The sequence below is a fragment of the Equus asinus genome, chromosome X (assembly GCF_041296235.1).
Source record: "Equus asinus isolate D_3611 breed Donkey chromosome X, EquAss-T2T_v2, whole genome shotgun sequence".
NCBI lineage: Eukaryota > Metazoa > Chordata > Mammalia > Perissodactyla > Equidae > Equus > Equus asinus.
In genome coordinates, this window is record NC_091820.1 from 61,138,754 (window position 1) to 61,158,606 (window position 19,853).

General features: G+C 41.7%; 1 long non-coding RNA gene across 1 annotated transcript in view; it reads right to left on the bottom strand.

Moving 5' to 3' along the window:
• Positions 1-18,216, bottom strand: part of LOC123282713 (uncharacterized) — a 126,726-nt gene extending 108,510 nt beyond the window's left edge. The window contains exons 1-2 of the long non-coding RNA XR_011499869.1: positions 17,942-18,216; positions 12,708-12,815 (exon numbers count right to left, since the gene is read on the bottom strand). This is a non-coding gene — a long non-coding RNA (uncharacterized lncRNA). The remainder of the gene's footprint in view (positions 1-12,707; positions 12,816-17,941) is intronic.
• Between the last annotated feature and the right edge of the window lie 1,637 nt (positions 18,217-19,853).

Below are 19,853 nucleotides of genomic sequence, written 5' to 3' on the forward strand. Positions count from 1 at the left end.
TCTTAGCAGCATATTTTTCAAGTACCATGTCTGATCAGACAAGGGAAACAACAGAAAAACAAATGGGACTACATCAAACTCAAAAGCTTCCACACAGCAAAGGAAACCATCAAGAAAACAAAAAGACTACCTAACAGTTGGGAGAAAATATTTGCGAACCATATATCTGACAACGGGTCAATATCCAAAATATATAAAGAACTCACATATCTCAACAACAAAAATCTAACAACCCAACTAAAAATGTTCAAAAGATCTGAACAGACAGTTCTCTGAAGAAGATACACAGACAGCAAACAGGCACATGAAAAGATATTCAACATCATTAACTAGCAGGGAAATGCAAATCAAAACTACAACGAGATATCACTTCGCTCTCATCAGAATGGCTGTAATTAACAAGACAGGAAACAAGTGTTGGAGAGGATGTGGAGAGAAGGGAACCCTCATACACTGCTAGTGGGAGTGCAAACTGGTGCAGCCACTATGGAAAGCAGTACGGAAATTCCTCAAAAAATTAAGAATAGATCTCCCACATGATCCAGCTATTCCACTGCTGGGTATTTATCCAAAGAACATGAAAACACAAATGCATAAAGATACATGCACCCCTATGTTCACTGCAGCATTATTCACAATAGCCAAGACTTGGAAGCAACCTAGGTGCCCATGAAGGGACAAATGGACAAAGAAGATGTGGTATATCTACACAATGGAATACCGCTCAGCCATAAGAAATGAGGAAATTGGCCATTTGTGACAACCTGGATGGACCTTGAGGGTACTATGCTAAGTGAAATAAGTCAGAGGGAGAAAGTCAAATACCGTATGATCTCACTCAGAAGTAGAAGATAAAAACAGCAACAACAAACAATCACATTGAGACAGAGATTGGATTGGTGGTTACCAGAGGGGAAGGGGGTAGGGAGGAGGGTGAAAGGGGTGGTTAGGCACATGTGTGTGGTGATGATTGTAATTAGTCTTTAGGTGGTGAACATGATGTAATCTACACATGAATAGAAATATAATGATGTACATCTGAAATTTATATAATGTTATAAACCAATGTTACTGCAATATAAATAAATACGTTTGCTGAATCTATCAATCATAATGGTTATACCAAACTCCCTTTCTGCCACTGTCATCTACTTCAAAGGATCATACACCTTCAAATTTGGGGTTACTCTTCATATATCCTCTTTGGTCCATATGCACACTTCTCTCCTGCCTACCTTTCTGCCTCACCAAGGATTTGCGTCCAGGGCAGTAGAGGTGTTTACAGCTTAATATAGGCCAGCTCCAGGCTTTAGACAATCCGTGTTGCTATAGTGAAAGACACTGTTTCAAGGACAACAGGCAAAAGCCACTATTTCAAGCAAAGAAAAGAGATAAGTTTTTATAGAGGTGTGACCAAGGTGACACCGGGGAGGAGTGCCCCAATCTCATCAGCCCAGTGCTAAGTAAGGGGGAGAGGAGAGAGTACAGGATTGGCAGTCAGGAGACTTATGTCCTAACCCAGGTTTTGTCACGGATGCATTGCATGACCTTGGACAAGTCACTGCCCAGTTCTCATTCTCAGTGTTTACCACCTGTAGAACAAGGGGCTTGGAAAAAGTAAGATTGCTTTGAGAGTTGACATCTGTAAATCTATGACCTAAAATTAAGAGGATGCTGGTCAGAGTCACATGCGTGGGCAGATACATGCAAGCATGCGCACACACACTCACACTGACACACACACACACACTGTTGAACAAACCCTATCACTTGTGTAAGCACCAGCCATTTACAGAACACATTTTCATAAGGGCCAAATTTAGTGCTTTCTCTCTGCTTGCCAAGGCTAAGCCATGTGATCATTTTTCTTGTAATCTACATCCACTCACAAGAAGAATGTTGTTTTTCATGATGTCACCCAAATTATATTTGTTAAAGTGAGTGAGACTGGAAGCTGGGCCTGAGGAGTCTGCTTAATTGCATTATTTCAGTACACTAAGTTATCTCGGGTGCTTAAGTCTGACTGTGTTGAGAATAAAATCTGCCAGTGTTTGGGTTTTATCCACCAGCACTGAGGGTGGTCTCAGAGTTTGCTGAGCAACGAAGTAGATTTTTTTTAATGTTCACATTCTTCCTATTAAGCTTTCAAGCCTATTTTTTCCATTCACTTTATTCTTAGGAAAGGCTGCAGCTCTCACCTTGGCTTAGGTCTTCCCAGGTTGATACAATAAACCCAGGTATTGTTCCCCAGCCCCTCTGGGTACCCCCAGCTTCTCTAACAACCTGCTCATCATACTCCTCAACCTTCAAAAAACAAGTGAAAATGCGAATACTTTACTGCCATTCATGGAACTTCATTCCCCACTGGGAAGCTGACCTTACAGCCCTTACACATGTAGAAAAGCAGAGCATGCACTGGTGAGGGCAATCAGTGGTACTTAGGAAGCCTGGCTTCTGGTCCAAATTCTGCCACCATGTATGTGGCTTCGAAAAAAACCCTTTTCTATTATTTGGGCTTTTAACATTTATCTGTAAAATCACAGGGTTGAACTAGATAGCCTCTAAGGACACTTTTGGTCCTAATAATCATGATATTGCCGCACAAACACATCCATATTATAATGCACTCTCCCAGAAGTTGGGTTTGTAAGTCTAACATCATCTTCAGTACCTCAGGGTCACACAACTCTAAAGAGTACCATTCAGATTGTGGGGGATATCACTCACCTGAGGCCCTGAGATCATAGAATCATGTTTAAGAGAACCTGACAAAGGCTTTTTTAGTACAAAGCGTCCCATGGTATATATAGCCTTGGGCCATGCATCCTGATTTAAAGCCTGTATCCCCACTAACCCTTGACACAGGGTTAAAACCTCAGTCCAAAACCTCAGGTTCCCTCTCCACTGGGAAAGCATAGATCTCTAGATATCTGTCTTGGTTTCCTTCCCAAAAATATTGGGCCCATGGAGAATCACATAGCTGTTCAAAGGAAGGACAGCTTGCATTATATAAAAGGTACAAAGAGGTTCAATTTGGTTGAAGATAGAACATCTGAAGGCAGTATCTTGGCCTGAATAAGATCAGCAGGTCTTTTTCTCCCTAACATAAAAGCTCAAGTGACTAGGGGGAAAGGAGATCACAGAAAGGTAAGATTAGAATGCTTTAAGCTAAATGGAAGATTTCACAAATTTCCCTGGATCAAACCAAGAGTGTACCACCTATACCAGCCAGGGCATGTATGAGAGGGTCATGAGGTATTTCACCAAGGGTATCTTTGGTAGAAATGGGAAGGTTACGCCTCCCCCAGGGGAATGAACTAAATGAGCTCTATTGAAATATCAGATATGGTTATAAGTAGGACAGGACCTTTGTACACATCTACATCCATTCGCAAGAGGCTCCAGAGAACTAGAGCTCTATTACGTGCTCTATACCTGCACATGGACTCTGGCTCTGCTGACCAGACTACCTGGCCTTTCTAACTATCTTTTATACCCTCAAGCATTTTCCCTCACTGGACTCAGTTTCCCAATATGTGAATGAGGGAGCTGGAATGCAATCATAGTTTTCTAACTATTCTGTGGAGCCCCAGGGTTCAGTCTCAAGGGCATGGCTTGAGCACATGGCTCAAGTGCTACCTCATGGATGAGAAAGGCAAGAAGAGGCCAAAAGGGCAGAGATCCAGACCCCCTCAACACATTTCAACAGAGCAGTTCAGCCTCTATTTGTTTTATATATCGGGTTTTCACAAAAGATTCCATTTGAAAAAAAATTGTTCCAATGTTAAAAATAGTTGGAAAGCTACTGACTTGCATACTTGCTAAGTGCCCTACAAGCATTAATGTTTTATATATCTATGAGGAAAGAGTCATAAATTGAGAACTAGTTTTTTCTGGAGAGGCTGGTACTCTGCTGGGAAGAAATGATACTAAAAACCCCAAGAAGTAGCAAACAATCATCTTTCACTAAGCTATGTAGATAGATTTTTCGTTGTTTTGCCTCCCAGTTGGAGCATGAGGTGAAAATCTACTGTGCTTTAATTACCTTCCTGTGAGTGAGATTCCAGCTGGAAGAAAACTGATTTAGCTTGAAAGGAGCCCGGATGTATGGGTGGAAGGGCCCCCTAGGTTTCAGATGGAGCTCTGTTAGAGGAAGTTAAATGGTGACAAGCATCACCCTCATGTGAAGTTTCCAGACAATTAGTTAATATGCCCACATTTATCTAGCCTATGATTTTTTTTTTAAATCTAGATATTTATTTTAGGAGGGAGAAACTGTACATTTTAGCACCATCTGCTGGTGTTAAGTTAGTTCTGGAAACCAAATGCCAACTACCTACCTTACTTGCAAGTTGGGCATCTTCTGGCACTAACTAGTCAAGGTGACTTGACTGTTTCAGTCATATCATCACTTTGAACAATTCACTTGTAAAGAAGAGAGTTGTCATCAAAGAAGGGTTCCATAGGATCCCAGAATTATGGACTTTCCCCAAAAGATTGGCAGAGGTGACCACCTGCCTAGGAGAATTTGAGGAGCCCCAGAAAAGTATTTCCTGTTCCCAATTTCCCCACTGCTAGGCAACCTTAGTAACATCACAATTGTGTTATTTTAGATCTTAAAGGCTCCTTGGTCTCCTAAAGCCCCATGTGAAAACACAACTTCCCCTAGAAAGAGACACATTGTAAGCTGTTAGCAGCTAATACTTCATGAGGAATTAATTGGATATTCACCGGTAGACACCTTCAAGAGAGCTATAACTAGGATTTGCTCTGGACAGTCCCAGTTTATACCTATTGCCCTGATATGATTATTTAATAGCACCTCCATATACTCTCAAATGTGTCCCAATTTGGGAGATAAATTATACGGTCATTTTAGCCATAACATTTGTTATCGCATTATACATGTGGGTTTACCAAGTCTAACACTGTCGAGGCTGATTCATTCTTTCTAGGCATTATGCTTACAATTCAGAAGGCCCCCGCTAAGTGGATGGCACTGCCTGCTTGTGGCTTTATGAACAAATTTTTTGGCAGATGGAGGTTGATGGATATAACTTAGAACACAGATAATACTTATGGTGTAATATTTGTTAAATTGAAAAGTTTAAATACTAGCTAATCACTCATTGCTAACTACTAACAGTTTCCTAAGTTTAAAGGCTACAGTGAAGAGTAAGGTTTAAAAAGAAGTGTTACTATCAACTTGATTAGATCTCAACACCATAACGCAGTACTGCATTTATTTGTTTAACACAAATGACTCTCACTTTGAGCCCTCCTTAGAAGTTAGACCTTTCAAGGTAAAAGCAGCAGGGTGACATTTTAAAATATCACTCAATAGGTTTTCCCTTCTTGGTCATTAATGGGGTGGGCATAGGCCAGAGTTTCTCAATCTAAAAATTCTTGACATTGTAGAGGGCGGTCCTGTGCATTGTAGGATGTTTAGCAGCAACCCTGGCCTCTACCCACAAGATGCCAGTAGCACAAACCCCCAGTTGTGACAATCAAAAATGTATCCACATATTGTCAAATATTCCCTAGAGGACAAAATCAACCCCAGTTGAGTACCACTGGCCTAAGACTTCTGTGGTTAAGCCTAGATCCCAGAGACTATGACTTCCGAAGGAGGAGGACAGGTGGTACCTAAAACAAAAGTCATTGTTCAGCTTTAAGGTTCTAAGTAGGCTTTTGAAAGTCCGTATGGAGACAACAATCTTGAAACTCAGACTTTAAAAGAAAAGGAAGGTTATTCTCAGAACTGTAAAAGCTGAGCTTTTAAATTTCAGTAACCAATCTTGGAGGACTCTCCGTAAAGTAAATCATAAAACTGAGAATGCAAGTTATAACATATGGGAACTACCCACCCCATAGGAAAAAGAGAAGCCTGCTGGAGCTGGAGAAGGAGAGGATGGGGACAGAGGGAAGGAAACAAATTGAGACTTGATTCTCTTGACTTGCCCCACAGGATCAAAACCCCCAGGTAGAGTTGCAGGGGGAGAACCCCAGGTAGGTTTAGGGGAACAAAAGAACATCTAAGGTTTGTGCCCTGCTTCCTGAGCTGTAGTGTAGGGAGACTGAAAGCCTCACGGAGAAGCCCCTAAGCCCCTGGTGCTTTGTATGATTTGAAAGCCATGAAGTAATTAGGACTGAAAAAGGAGGCAAGGCAGGTGGGCCTGAGGGCAGTCTTACAAGAGCTTGCACATTCTTGCAGGGTGTAGAAAAAGAAGCAGAGGGTTCTTAAGCTTGCACTGGGAGAAGGGGTGCATAGAAATACTAAGGATTAATGAGCCAGAAGAGGAGATACCAAAATACAGAAACCTCCTGACTAGAGAAAGGTCTGGCAACATCTATGGTCCTTGGCAGTGAGTAAATGCACAATGCCCAAAAGACCAGATGATCTGATATAATAATTGTTGAAAAGACGCTATATAGGTCTGAGCTGGGTAAGAAAAAAGTTGAGCTCTGTGATACAAAGAAAAGAAGGTTACGTTTTTTCACTATCTGCTTTGTAACTATTCAATTTCTATTGCTCCATATTCTTAGAAATTGCAAGAGAGAACGCAATGAGTGGCCTTCTTAGTATGCTGCCACTTATATTTCAGAACCTCCAAAGTACTTGTCCTGCATCTTTTTTGTACAGAGAAAAAAAAAAAAGTGCTTTCAGTTCCACGTGAGTCTTCTCTGCTTTCACCCTGTTTCAGTTGGATAAAGAAAAATTTCCACCACATCACAATTCCATATGTTTACCTAGGCTGGATGCTCCAGAATGTCTACAGATGAAGCCTTATGATTTTTCTTTCTTGTCAGATCTTCTCTCCCGCTATTTCTCCTCCTATCTAATTTCCCTGCTCTTTGAAACACATGGCTATATAAAAGTTAGTTTGCCTTGGGCTGCTCAAAATTGTCTCTTAAAGATTCCAACAGTTTTTCATCAGCTTTAGAACTTCACTTCTGCCACAAACTTCTTACAGAAGCCATGCTTTTCTCCTTCTCTATAACGTTTCATTTTATACAATGAACAAATACATGTTTGAATATGCACAAAACATTGCTGGCCAGATAGGAACTTTGTATCAGCCCTTAGGGAGCCTGGGCTTGGGCTGAACAACTTTTGTACCTGCCAGGCCAAATAAATTCCCATAATGCTGTCTTATTAGGCAGAGGCTCTGCAGGGAACCAGTTGTGCTGGAAGTAAGGGAAGAAGAGATGAGCAAGGGGAGGGTTAAATATGGGGAAAACTCAAACACTGCAAGTTGAGAGTCCCTCAGTACATCCCTTAATGGTCTCTTCACAGTTACCTGAATTCACTTAGCCACATCAGCATCTGGCTTTGCTTAGATTGTACACCCTGCCTGGAATGGCTTCCTTCCTCCTTTCTACCTAATAAATCCTTCAAGGCCCAGCTCAAGTCTTAGTTCTTCTAGGAAGTCTGTCTTGCTTCCTTCAGCCTCACAGATCTCTCCCTTCTCTGAACTTCTACAACCCTTACTATCACTTGGCACTTAACATAAATGGTCTTCTAACTTATCCTATACTGTCATCTTTGTCAGTTATTTCATTTTTCCTGGAAGCTTCTTGAGAGAAAGGATAGTGTGCAGTGATTTTCCATATTGTCCACAGTAGGCCCACAGCAAACAATCTGTAACAAGGACACATTCACCGACTAATTGAGTAAGGGCCTTGACATGGGAGCAGAAGGTCAGGTGGCCAGGATCCCTTATCAAAGCTCTGGTTTATACCCCCAGTGGAAGATTGCCCATGGTAGGGTCTTAATAAAGACTTACTCAATTTCTAAAAGTTCTAAGAGAGGCCTGGCCCAACAAGAAGCTGCCTTCAGGCTCTGAGACTCTGTTTGTAGTATATAATAACAACAGCTAATATTGATTGTGAGTCCTTTAAGTGAATTATATCATTTTAATCATCTCAGCCTTAGGAGATAGGTTATAATGCTCATTTTACAGATGGGAAAACTGGAACACAGTGAAGTTAAATAATTTGTCCAAGATCACAAAGCTAGTAAGTAGGGAAGTGGTGACAAAAAACCATGAAGCCTGACTCCAGGGTATGTTTTTTTAACCACTGTGCTATAATGCTCCCTTACTTAGAAGCAGAAAGACAATATCTACAAATAATTATAATCAGAACTTTAAATGACAATATCTAAAGGATGTAGTTTTAAAAAAGATTGACAAAAACAAATAACCTTGTCATAGACACAAAGTGAGTACCGTACAGGCGAGTGTACACGTGATGCTGCTACCTCTGGGTAAACCATGTTGATACTAAAGGAAGTTGGAACTATCACCAGCTGCCTAGGAGAAAGGTTTTCGACAAGGAAGTTTCTTTAAAGTGGGCGGGGGGATTTAAAGAGATTTAAATCTAGTGACTAATGAGCTACAAAACAAATTAACAGGAAGATGTTTACCAAGTTCAAAAAAGTGAGATGACCTTAAGAACAACATTTCCTAGTTTCAAAAGAATGTCAATTTTTATTCCCTCAAAGTGTTTAATTACCCTTCTCTGTACCTGGACAGGTCCTGGCAGCACATTTACAGGCAGGCCAGTTCTAGCCAATGACCCATAACAAGTAACTCAAATTTAGATAGCTATTGTAGCAATTATTTATTGCTGTGTAACAAACTACCTCAAAACTTAACCATCTTATTATGCTCACAAATATTAGGAATCAGAAATTCAGGCTGGACTCAGCTGGGTGCTCCTTCTACTGGACTCTCTTGGGTCACTCATGTGGCTATAGCTATCCAATAGCTCGGCTGGGGCTGGATGGTCTAAAATGGCCTCACTCAGATGGGTGGCAATTGGTGCTGTCTGTCAGTTGGGCTTCTCAGTGTAATCCCTCAACCTCAAGGTGGTCAGCCTAGTCTTTTTCATATGGTGGCAGAAGAGTCTCCAGGAGCAAGAGAAGGCAACCACAAAGCACAAGGGTTTTTCAAACTTCCATTTGTGTCACATTTACTAATATTCAATGGCCGAAGCAAGTTACTTGGCCAAGTGTCAATGTGAGAGGGAACATAAAAGTGCACAGATCCCGAGAGGCATGATTCCTTAGGGACAATTGCTTTAACAATCTACCACAACTGTTATTTAGAATTTAGCCAGACACATCCAGCAGCTGGCACAATTGCCTCCTTATTTTCCCATCCTGTCTGAGTTCCTCTTGAAAAACTGTTCAAATATGTTCCAAAAACAATGCCTGGTGGAAATCCCAAGTGGGAGAAGGCCCTGAGGCAATAGTCAGGTCTACCTCTGCCCTGCTTGTGCCATCAAATGCCAACAAAAGAGAAAGGGAAGCTTAAAGGCATATTGCTAAGTGAAAGAAGCCTGTCTGGAAAGGCTACATACTGTATGATTCCAAGTGTATGACATTCTGGAAAACGCAAAACTATGGAGACAGTAAAAAGATCAATGGTTGCTAGGGATTGGGGGTGGAGGGAGGGACGAATAGGCAGAGTACAAGGGATTTTTAGGGTGGTGAAACTATTCTGTATTATATTGTAATGATGGATACAGGACATAATGCATTTGTCAAAACCCATAGAACTCTGTAACGCAAAGTGTGAACTTTAACGTAAACCATGGATTTCAGTTAATAATAATGTATCAACATTGGTTCATCAATTGTAACAAATGTACCATGCTAATGCAAACATTATTCAGCCTTTAAAAAGAAGGAAATCCTATCATTTGCGACAACATGGATGAAACTGGAGGACATTATGCTAAGTGAAATAAGCCAGACACAGAAAGACAAATATCACATGATTTCACTTACATGTAGAATCTTAAAAAAAAAAAAGGCAAACTTATAGTGAGAGAGAGTAGAATGGTGGTTACCAGAGGCTGGGGGGTGGGGGAAACGGGGAGATATTGATCAAAAGGTACAAACCATCAGTTGTAAGATGAATAAGTTCTGGAGATCTAATGCACAGCATGGTGACTACAGTTAGTAATACTGTATTGTACACTTAAAATTTGCTAAGAGAGTAGATCTCAAGTGTTCTCACCACACACAAAAAAAAATCAAAACTATGGGAGGTGATGAATATGCTAATTAGTTTGATTGTGGTAATCATTCCACAGTGCATACATATATCAAAACATCACATTGTATACCTTAAATGTATACAATTTTTATTTGTCAAAAATAAATAAATAAAAATAAAAAATAAGAAGATAAACTGTAGAGGGAGGAGGGGGCAAAGGGAGCTTTCTGCACTATCTGCTCAATTTTTCTGTAAACATTAAACTGCTGTAAAAAATATTCCTTTAATTTTAAAAAAAGTGTAAAAAAGAGAAAAGGAACTGTGGTAGACTTATATTGGTGGCTCCCAATGAACCACTTCTCCCAGTGTTTATGCCCTTGTTTAGTTCCCTCCCACATTCACTCTGGGCTTGACCTTGTGACTTGTTTTGACCAATGGTATATTAGCAAACACTACACAAAGAGAGACTTGTCTTCTCAGAATTCTCCTTCTTAGTGCCTAGCTGCCATGCTTTAACAAAGCCTGGGCTAATCTTGCTGGAGAAAGAGGCTACTTAGAAAGGCTCTAGAAGATAAGACATCATGCAGAGAGAAAAAACACATGGAGGAGAACCAAGACACCCCAGCTCAGCCACCAGCTGAACTCAGACACTAGAGTGATCCCAACAAATATCACTGGAACAGAAGAACCACCCAGCCAACCCACAAAATCATGAAAAGTATTAAATTGTTGTTTCAAGCTACTGAGTTTTGGAGTATTTAACTGTGCAACAATAGGTAACTGAAACAGCAATCTTTCCTTTAAAAAAAAAACTCTTGAAAAACTGAGCTACTGATAACACTTACAAAATAATAGTATGGTGGGATGCAAGCACAGAGTTGTATCTTAGATTCTTGCCTATGTGAATTCACCTGTCTTTAGAGGGAAGAAAGCAAGACATTGGCCTCATTAGAAGGCCAATATTAGAAGTCCTTTATTTTTAATAGAAATTCCTTACATTTATATAAATGATTTCTAGATAGCAAGGTGCTTTCCCATGAACCCCATATCCTAATGGTAAAACCTTGGAGGCCAGAATAAGAATTTGGGAATTGATGCAATATAAGGCCATAACTTATTCCTGAGCAAGAATAATATGGTGAAAATTGTATTTGAAAATAATTCTTCTAGTATCTATATATAGGTAATTTGGAGCAAAGAATTTTGGTGTCCATGAAACAAGCCAAGTTGTAAAGCAGGTGGAAAATACCAAGGGAAGCAATGATAAGAATCTGAGAGATGTGACTGAAAAAGGATCCACAAGATTGATCATCTAAGTAGATATAGTGAAAGAGAAAAGTCAAAATGGGCTCTGTATTTGTTTTCTATTGCTGCTATAACAAATTACCATAAACTCGGTGGCTTAAAACAGCACAAACGTATTAACTTACAGTTCTGTAGGTCAAAAGTCTAACACAGGTCTCACTAGGCTAAAATCAAGGTGTCGGCAAAGCTGCGTTCCTTTTTGGAGGCTCTAGGTGAGAATTCTTCTCCTTACCCTTTCCAGCTTCCAGAGGCCACCACGTTCCTTGCCTCATGACCCTCTTCCTCCATCTTCAAAGCCAGCAGCGTTGCATCCCTGAGTCTTTTGTTCCTAGTCATATCTGCCTGTGACTCTCCCTCTGCCTCCCTCTTCCACTTTTAAGGACCCTTGTGGTTACATTGGGCCCACCTCCATAATCAAGGAGACTCTCCCGATCTCAAGGTCAGTTGATTAACAACCTTAATTCCTTAATTCCTGCAACCTTAATCCTCCCTTGCCATGTAACTTAACATATTCACAGGTTCTGAGATTAGGACATGGACGTCTTCAGGGGCTTGGAGACACTATTCTGCCACCACAAGCTTCGAGGGTTAGAACTTGGGAGCTCAAAAGGATGGTAGTACCACTGATGATAATGGAGAAGATGAAAGGAATCCATTTGGATGGGAAGACAGCAAAGTTTTGCCAAGTTAAGTAGAGTGTCCAAATGGCAGTGGTCCCCAGAGCTGTTGGTCTTGAGGGTCTGATCCCAAGAAACACATCATGATTAAGGACATGAGCTTAGGAAGCTGTACACATGGAGGTAAAGTCTGAAAATTCTTGAGCCACTGATCTCTTAGTTGCTTTAGAAAGAGAATAACACAAAGATGAGGAGCTGAAAAAGGAAGTGCCCTCATCTAGGCTCAACATGGGGCAAACACTCATTCTTTGGAGAACTGAAAGAAATCAAGAGAAGGCCTAGAGGGGCCTGAAGATGGTGTAACAAAATTCAAAAGGGGACCATTTAGCTGGTCCCCTCAACCACATCTGTGGCCCAGATGTTCCATGTAAGCAGAGCATATGCCCACACCAAAAAGCCAACATTATATGCTCCACGAGATCTGTGGCCAATGTAAAAGTGTGGAGGAACCCGTCCACATGGCAAACCAACTTTGTTATTTGTGTCACATCAAAGCCAGAGCCTCAACGAATTACTGCCCTCTGAGGTCATTTAATTATGATTAAGTGAACTAAGAACCAGTGTAAATGGCATTTTATACTCCAGTGAATTAAGGTATGAGATGTAGCCGAAGTGAGTAAGATTTATGGCCCAAACTCATGCAAACTTACAGTAATTTCATGACACTTTTACTATGAGGCAAGCGATGCCAGCTCTTGAAATAATTAAAAGTACATACCAACTCCAAGGCTGGGCTTCAGGCATTTATGGGAAACCAGGAGACAGAATGAGGAGCAGGTTTCTTTGTGACTGATTTACTCTGGATAACAGCAGCTGTTTCTTTTACCTGCAGCAAAAGTCTTAATTAAGGTGGGAAGACTGATCCTGAGTAGGTCATGCTGGCTCCACAAGGTCAGACCACACCACACATCCCCAGGAGACAGATTCCTCCACAAATGAATCGGTCCCTCCCCAAATGAGAAATGCTTCATAAACAAGTAGCTTTTCAACTCCCTAGGCTCATACACCACTGCCCTCTGCAGATCCTTTTGTGCCCTTGAGATTCCCTTAATCTGGTTTACCATCCATGGAAGCAAGGAATCACTCTCCATAGATCCCAAGGGAAGCGGCAGAGTGGGACATGGGTCAGCCAGAATGTCCCCCATTTACCTTCAGCATTTTGTTCCCCATTGACAGCTATCTCTTGCCTTCTTGTACTTCCGCTTCTTCAGGTTTAGCGCCAATTGACATCTTCCTGGCTTCTGATTTTGCACTCCATCTCAGAGATTCTGACCTCACCTCTCCCATTCAATGAGGGGGGTCCCATGGACAGAACCCAGAGCCAACCATAAGGGAAGATCTCTATTACCTTTAGCTTCCCATATTTCCAATTTAAGAAACTTCAAGTGTGAGGGTGAATCTTTGCCATCATAACCAGTTAAATTCAAATATGGGACAGAATCTTCTCTTTGCAGCTCCTAACTCTCATGACAGTGCCTGATTATATCAGGCGTAAAGAAAACAGGGGGATGAGGAGAGTGCTATTAATCTCTAATCATTGAATAAAACAATATGTTTTTATTTATCAGGCTAGAGGAGTTAAAGAACTCAGCTATTGGAATACTTTCCTAACTAATCTCCCCATCTTCAATCTTTCCACACTCTAATCCAGTCTCCCTCTGTAAACTGAATATTTTTTTCCAAACAACAAATCAGTTCAAGTCACTTTCTTCCTAAAACCTTTCAATGGATCCCCATCGCCTGTTGGACAAAGTCTATACTCCTTATGGCCAACAGCAGAGCTTCCCAACAAGTGTGCCCTAAATGGATTACAGGTGTAGCCAGATATTGATCCCTTCAGCCCTGCGGAGAGGCCTAGGGTAGCTGAGCCCCAGAGACCTTGGCCTTAGGAAGAGCAACCTTTCAACTTGAGAGAAAGGTTGGAAAGAGGCTTTTCAAAAATTTGATGCCTCCCTCCCTCTCTAATCTCCTATTTAGCTCCTAAACACACACACACACACACACATACATACACACACACATTTTCTTGTATGTGTGTATGTATGAGTGTATAAATGTTTGCCATTTAGATTATATGTAATCTATATAGCTTAAGGATTATATAAAACATTATAATGCATCAGAACCACCAAGAGAGCAAATTAAAATGCAGATTCACAGACCCCACCACAGAGATACAGTAAGTCTTAGAATCTGCATTTTTAAGCAGCAGCCCATGTAACTCTGATGCAGACGGTCTGTGGACCACACTTGGAGAAGTATAGCCTACTCTAGCTATACTGGACTATACCATAATTCTTCAAATACACACACTCGCTCCTTTATCTTTGCCTATGCTATTCCCTGTGCTTGGGATGCCTGTCCCCCATCTTTCACCTATCTAATCCTTATTTATCCTCCAGGCCTATGCTTAGACCTCATTTCCTCTGGAAAGCTTTCCCTGATTCCCCAGGCCACGTTAGGTGTCCCTCCTCTGCTCTACATGAGGCCCCATACTTCTCTTGTAGCACTTAAGTGATTACCTGTCATAGAGGCAGAGATCATGTCAATCTTGTTTACCATTATATCCCTAAAACACTCGAGCCTATGACCTAGTTCATTATAGGTATTCAGCAAACATTCAAATTCATGTCTTATCTTGAATACAGGTCCCAAAGGAAATCTAACTTCAATTGGCCATTCAAGATCTAGGTGTGATAACCTGTCAGCCTCAAAATAGAGCTAGCCACCAATCTAGCTCTAGACTCAGAAAGCCAGGAACCCAATTCTTCCTCATTTCCTAGTTTGTCTGAACATTCCTTGTGTTTTGTAGCAAAACTGCTGCTGCTTCCAAAAATTTCATTCTCTGTGGATGGCGCTGCTTACCACTTCTAAGGCCCAGGGGTACACCAGAAGACCTTCTTTGTCACCCCCGACACAGTTCCCATTCACCAGCATCTCTCTTTTTTTGAGATTTTTATTTTTTCCTTTTTCTCCCAAAGCCCCCCTGGTACATAGCTGTGTACTTTTAGTTGTGGGTCCTTCTAGTTGTGGCATGTGGGACGCCACCTCAGCATGGCTTGACGAGCAGTGCCATGTCCACGCCCAGGATTCGAACCAGCAAAACCCTGGGCCGCCAAAGCAGAGCGTGTGAACTTAACCACTTGGCCACAGGGCTGGCTCCCTCACCAGCATCTTGACAATGGCTTTCATTACCCAGTATCCCTCAGAAATTTTTTCCTTCTGACTTCTTTTCTGAATGGTTTTTGCCTATCCCAACCAGGGATGTGACATTTCACTTTCATCTAAACCAGAGAATTGTAAAGCATTCCTCAGGCCCTTTCACCCTCTCTGCTAGTAGGGGTACTAGTTTTAGGGCAACCTTGTTTTCCCGGGACATTCACACTTTTAACATTGAACATCTCCTATCTCTCCACTTCCTCTGCTGTCCCCCCAGCCCCTGGAAACCACCATTCTACTCTCTGGTTCTATAAGTTCGACTTTTTTAGATTCCACATACAAGTGAGATCATACATATTTGTCTTTCTGTGTCTGGCTTATTTCACTCAGCATAATGTCCTCCAGGCTCATCCACGTTGTCACAAATGGAAGGATTTCTTTCTTTCTCGTGGCTGAATAATATTCCATTTTGTATAGCTATACCACATTTTCTTTATCCATTCATCCATCGAAAGACACTTAGATTGTTGGCTAAAGGGTAAAAAATTTCAGTTATAAGATGAATAAGTTCTGGGGATCTAATGTACAGCATGGTGATTATAGTTAATAATACTGTGTTGTACACTTGAAATTTGCTAAGAGTAGATCTTAAGTGTTCTCACCACACACATGAAAAATGGTAACTATGTGAGGTAATGGCTGTGTTAATAAACATAATTGTGATAATTATTTCATAATGTATACATATATTAAATCATCAAGTTGTACACCTTAAAAATCACATTGTGAAACCTAAATATATACAATTTTTATTTGGCAAGGATACCTCACTAAAGCTGGAAAAAAATAGTCTTTTAGAAAATTAAAAAAAGAAAGAATGAAAGTCACCCCATCTCAGGAAATCTCTCAGTTCTGAGCAAACCAGAATGGTCAGTCAACCTATGTTTGCCTTTACAATAGTAACTAGTTCCCCCACCCCTCAGATAAGCAAATATGAGCTACTCATCCCTGAAGCCAACAGGGATCCTCCAGTTGAGATTCCCAAAAGCCACACTGGGACTACCATTTCCACACCCATTATCAATACTACTCCATCTTGACTGTTTCTGGGATGTACTGCTTTTATACCTAAGTAGTCTGTCGCTCTCTTACACTCATACCACCCAAAAGACTCCCCTATCTCTCACAAGTACACAATTCACACGTTAAGAAGCAATGTTTGACTTGTCTGCTCTGGACCTGTTCTCACTGCTTCAGGTCGAGGCTTCATTGCCCTTATGACTTCTGGGAACTTTTTTTTTTTTGCAATTTTTAAAATTGAAGTAAAATTTTGCCATTTTAAAGTGATTTCAGTGGGTTTTTTAGTATATTCACAATGTTGTGCAACCATCAACTCTTCTAATTCCACAACATTTCCATCACCCCCAAAATAAATCCCATAACTAGGCAAAGATCTTTAAGGTACCCCTCCACTATTGAATAAACCTGTTCTTCAAATATGCTGATAATAAAAACAATAGATTCTGCATTTTCAATTGTTTATCTAATAAATGGAAATGGGATATACAAATTCAATATGCTTGGTCTCCTTTTCAACCAAAGACATCACATTTGAGGATAGAATAATGAAAATAACAATTCCCTACATCACATAAGTAACAACGATAACTACTTCCCTTTATATGCTGCCTTATAGAAGGGGTTCCCACATACTCTCAGTTGGTAATATATACGTAAGTCTCAGACAGGTGCAGGGTCTCACAGCTGGTCGGGAGCAGAGCCAGCGCAGACCTTCTGGCTTGACTCCGAGTCAAAGGCTCTTCCCTGACTCTGTACTGCCTCCCTGGCTGGGCTGATTCTTACCCAGCCAGTGCTTATGGAGCTAATCTCCATTTTGATGTAAAGCTGACTGGCCTTTGATAGGACTCTAATTCCTGAACTTAGTTTCATTTTCCTGCTCAAATTCCAGTCAGGCAGAGAGGCAACTGAGGATGACATCCAAAATGGAGTTATGGCCCAAACTGAAGGCCCAACTTGGCACCTCCACCGTGGGAACAAGGCAAACATACACCAAAGAGAACAAATATCATTGGAAGAGCTCCAGCCCCCCAACCCGTGACCATGCATTCCTCCTCTTTAGAGGTCACCCGGGCTAAAATAGACTCATTTATATTTCACCCTTTATCCTAGGATTTCCTTAGTCTCTCCCAGAGGTGCTAATTAGGAGAAACCGGAAGAACATGTGGTAATAATGACATTGGCCCCTCATATCTGCACCAGGCTTTATGGTTTATGAGGCCTTTTCACATTTATTGTGGCTATTTAATACTCTCAACAACCCTGTGAGGTAGATTAGCATCATCCCCATTGAACATAAAAGTCAATTTAGACCCAGAGGGGTGACCAGACATGTTTTTTGTCCCACAGTTAGTAGGTGAGAGGCAAGAGTCAAAGACATGTGCCTTGAAGAGGCCTCATGTTATATATTCAACTCCCATCTGGTCAAGACTTGACTAGAGGGTTAGTTTCCTGGTACATTCTTGTGATGGTTAGCTATGGGCTAGCCCAGGGCCCCTCCCTAGGCCCCAGGAAGTTATATCTCTTTAAGCTCTCATCCCGCAATTCCAAGGCACCCAGTGCCTTGATATTGCCTATGTAATCACCACCTCCACCCCCTAAATCAGGTCTTTCCCAGCAAGCTTTTCATAGACATGATGGGAGAATTAAAGCAATAAAATCACTAAATATATTCTAAGCAGAACTTTCAGCCTCCCACTCCATCTTTGAGTTTACCTGCCATTCTGTCTGGGGTCTTGACAATCATACTTCTTTCTGCTGGCTTATAAAGGGTAAGGGAGCTTCTCCAAGTTCCAAAGTCCTTACAAGAGGAGGCAGTCAGACTTGAAACCAATAACTGGTTCTGTTGTTTAGTTTACGACCAGAGGCCTGGCTCCAGCTCTGGCTCTTGGCTGGCCTCTGTGAACAGAAAGAAGGAAACTCATTATTCATCCTCTGTTTCCAAAGTCCGATCTAACTGTCTGCACGCAAATTCCATGACGGAGTTAGGCGCTTTAGGTGGCAGCAGGTGGAAAGTGTTTCATTCCTGATGGGAATTCCTGGGCCCAAATCCCAAGCCCCTCCTTCCCTTCTCACAGCAGCTCACAGGCCCCTGATCTCTGATTGCCCCACCATCTCCTAAGCAAAGCAAACAGAATCCCAGCCCAGCCTGGCCCCAGCAACATCTCCCTTAAGTGCTGACTGCTTACCTGCATTAGGAGCCAGGCCCTCCAGGAATTGATTGAGCTCAGTTGTGTGGGGCAGTGGCAAGTGCTCTGGGCTGGAAATGAGCAGCCCAAGACTCCTAGGCCCACCTCCATCTCAAATCACTTCTACTGAGGTCTAAGTTTTCTCATCTAGAAAGCAAAGATAATAGTGGCTTCCTAGCTTGCCTTCCTAGGGTTATGCACAGAAAATGAAAACTCCTATCCAAAAACAAATGACAGAAAGTATGCAATAAACTTGTTCAGCCCACAATCTCTCAGTCCCAGCCCCAGGGCACAGTCAGTCCCTGGTTAGGGGATAAGAGTGTTCCAAAAAGGACGATAGAGCAGTTAAAACAAGCATTGCCTTCCCAGGCCTCATCTTCCACACTGTTCCCTGAGTCTGAAGGTTATCTAAACTGAAGTTGATGGGGATGGCATGTGAAGAATGTGTTAAGGGGGGTGCTTTGCCAGCAGACACGAGAAAGGCCTGGGCATGGGTCCATATGTATATGAGCAAGAATTGGAGGAGGGGGACTAGGGATGCCAAGAGGCATAACGGCCAATGTGCCCAAAGTGTGTGAATCGCATCCATGTACAAAGCATAGCAGTGCCCACCCTCACGCAGCCCTCTTTTATACCTGCTATTAACTCTTTCAACAAGACCACCCTTTGCTGAGGCTTGTGCAAGGGGATAATCCCTTCTTCTCATTGTGATTCCAGCTTAGCTCCAGTCTGTGAGGACAACCAAGGAGCCCAGGCTTTGCCCTCCAGGAACTCATACCTGTAATGGGGAAAAGAGACATCCACAGACTTGAAGAAGTAACTTGATTTTTAAGATATGCTTAATTTGAGCTAGCTAAGGGCATCCAGGTGGAGGTTTCACCAGCCAATTGAATATATGGATCTGAGGCTCCAGAAGAAGGTCAAGTCTGGAGGTAGAGATTTGAGAGTCATCTTAAAAGAGATCATTGTTAAAGCCATGGGAGTAAATAGGATCTCTCAGAGATCTGAGGGGTACCTTATAGAGCAAGAATGGAAGAAGGCCAAGGATGGACTCCTGGGACCAATTACTTTGAGAAATTGGAGGAAGAAGTAGAATGGGTCAACCAAGGAGACTGAGAAAGAGCAGTCAGAAAGTAGAAGGAGAACCAAGAGAATATCATCATGAAAATCAAGGGAGGAGAGTTATTAGAAAAGAGGGCGAGCACAGAGAAAATGTGTCAAGGAAATGAGCACAGAATGAAGGCTATTTGATTTGGTGACCTTTGAAAGAGTGGACTTAATTAAGCCTTGAGGACAAAACCTAGACAGCAGAGAACTAAGGCCTGAGAGGTAAGGTTGCCAGAGCTAGTATCCAGATTTAAAAGATTTGCAGGCCACTGACAGGCTGGAGGGAGCAGCCAGATTCTTACAGCAAGGTCAAGCAGAGGACTTTCAAGGAG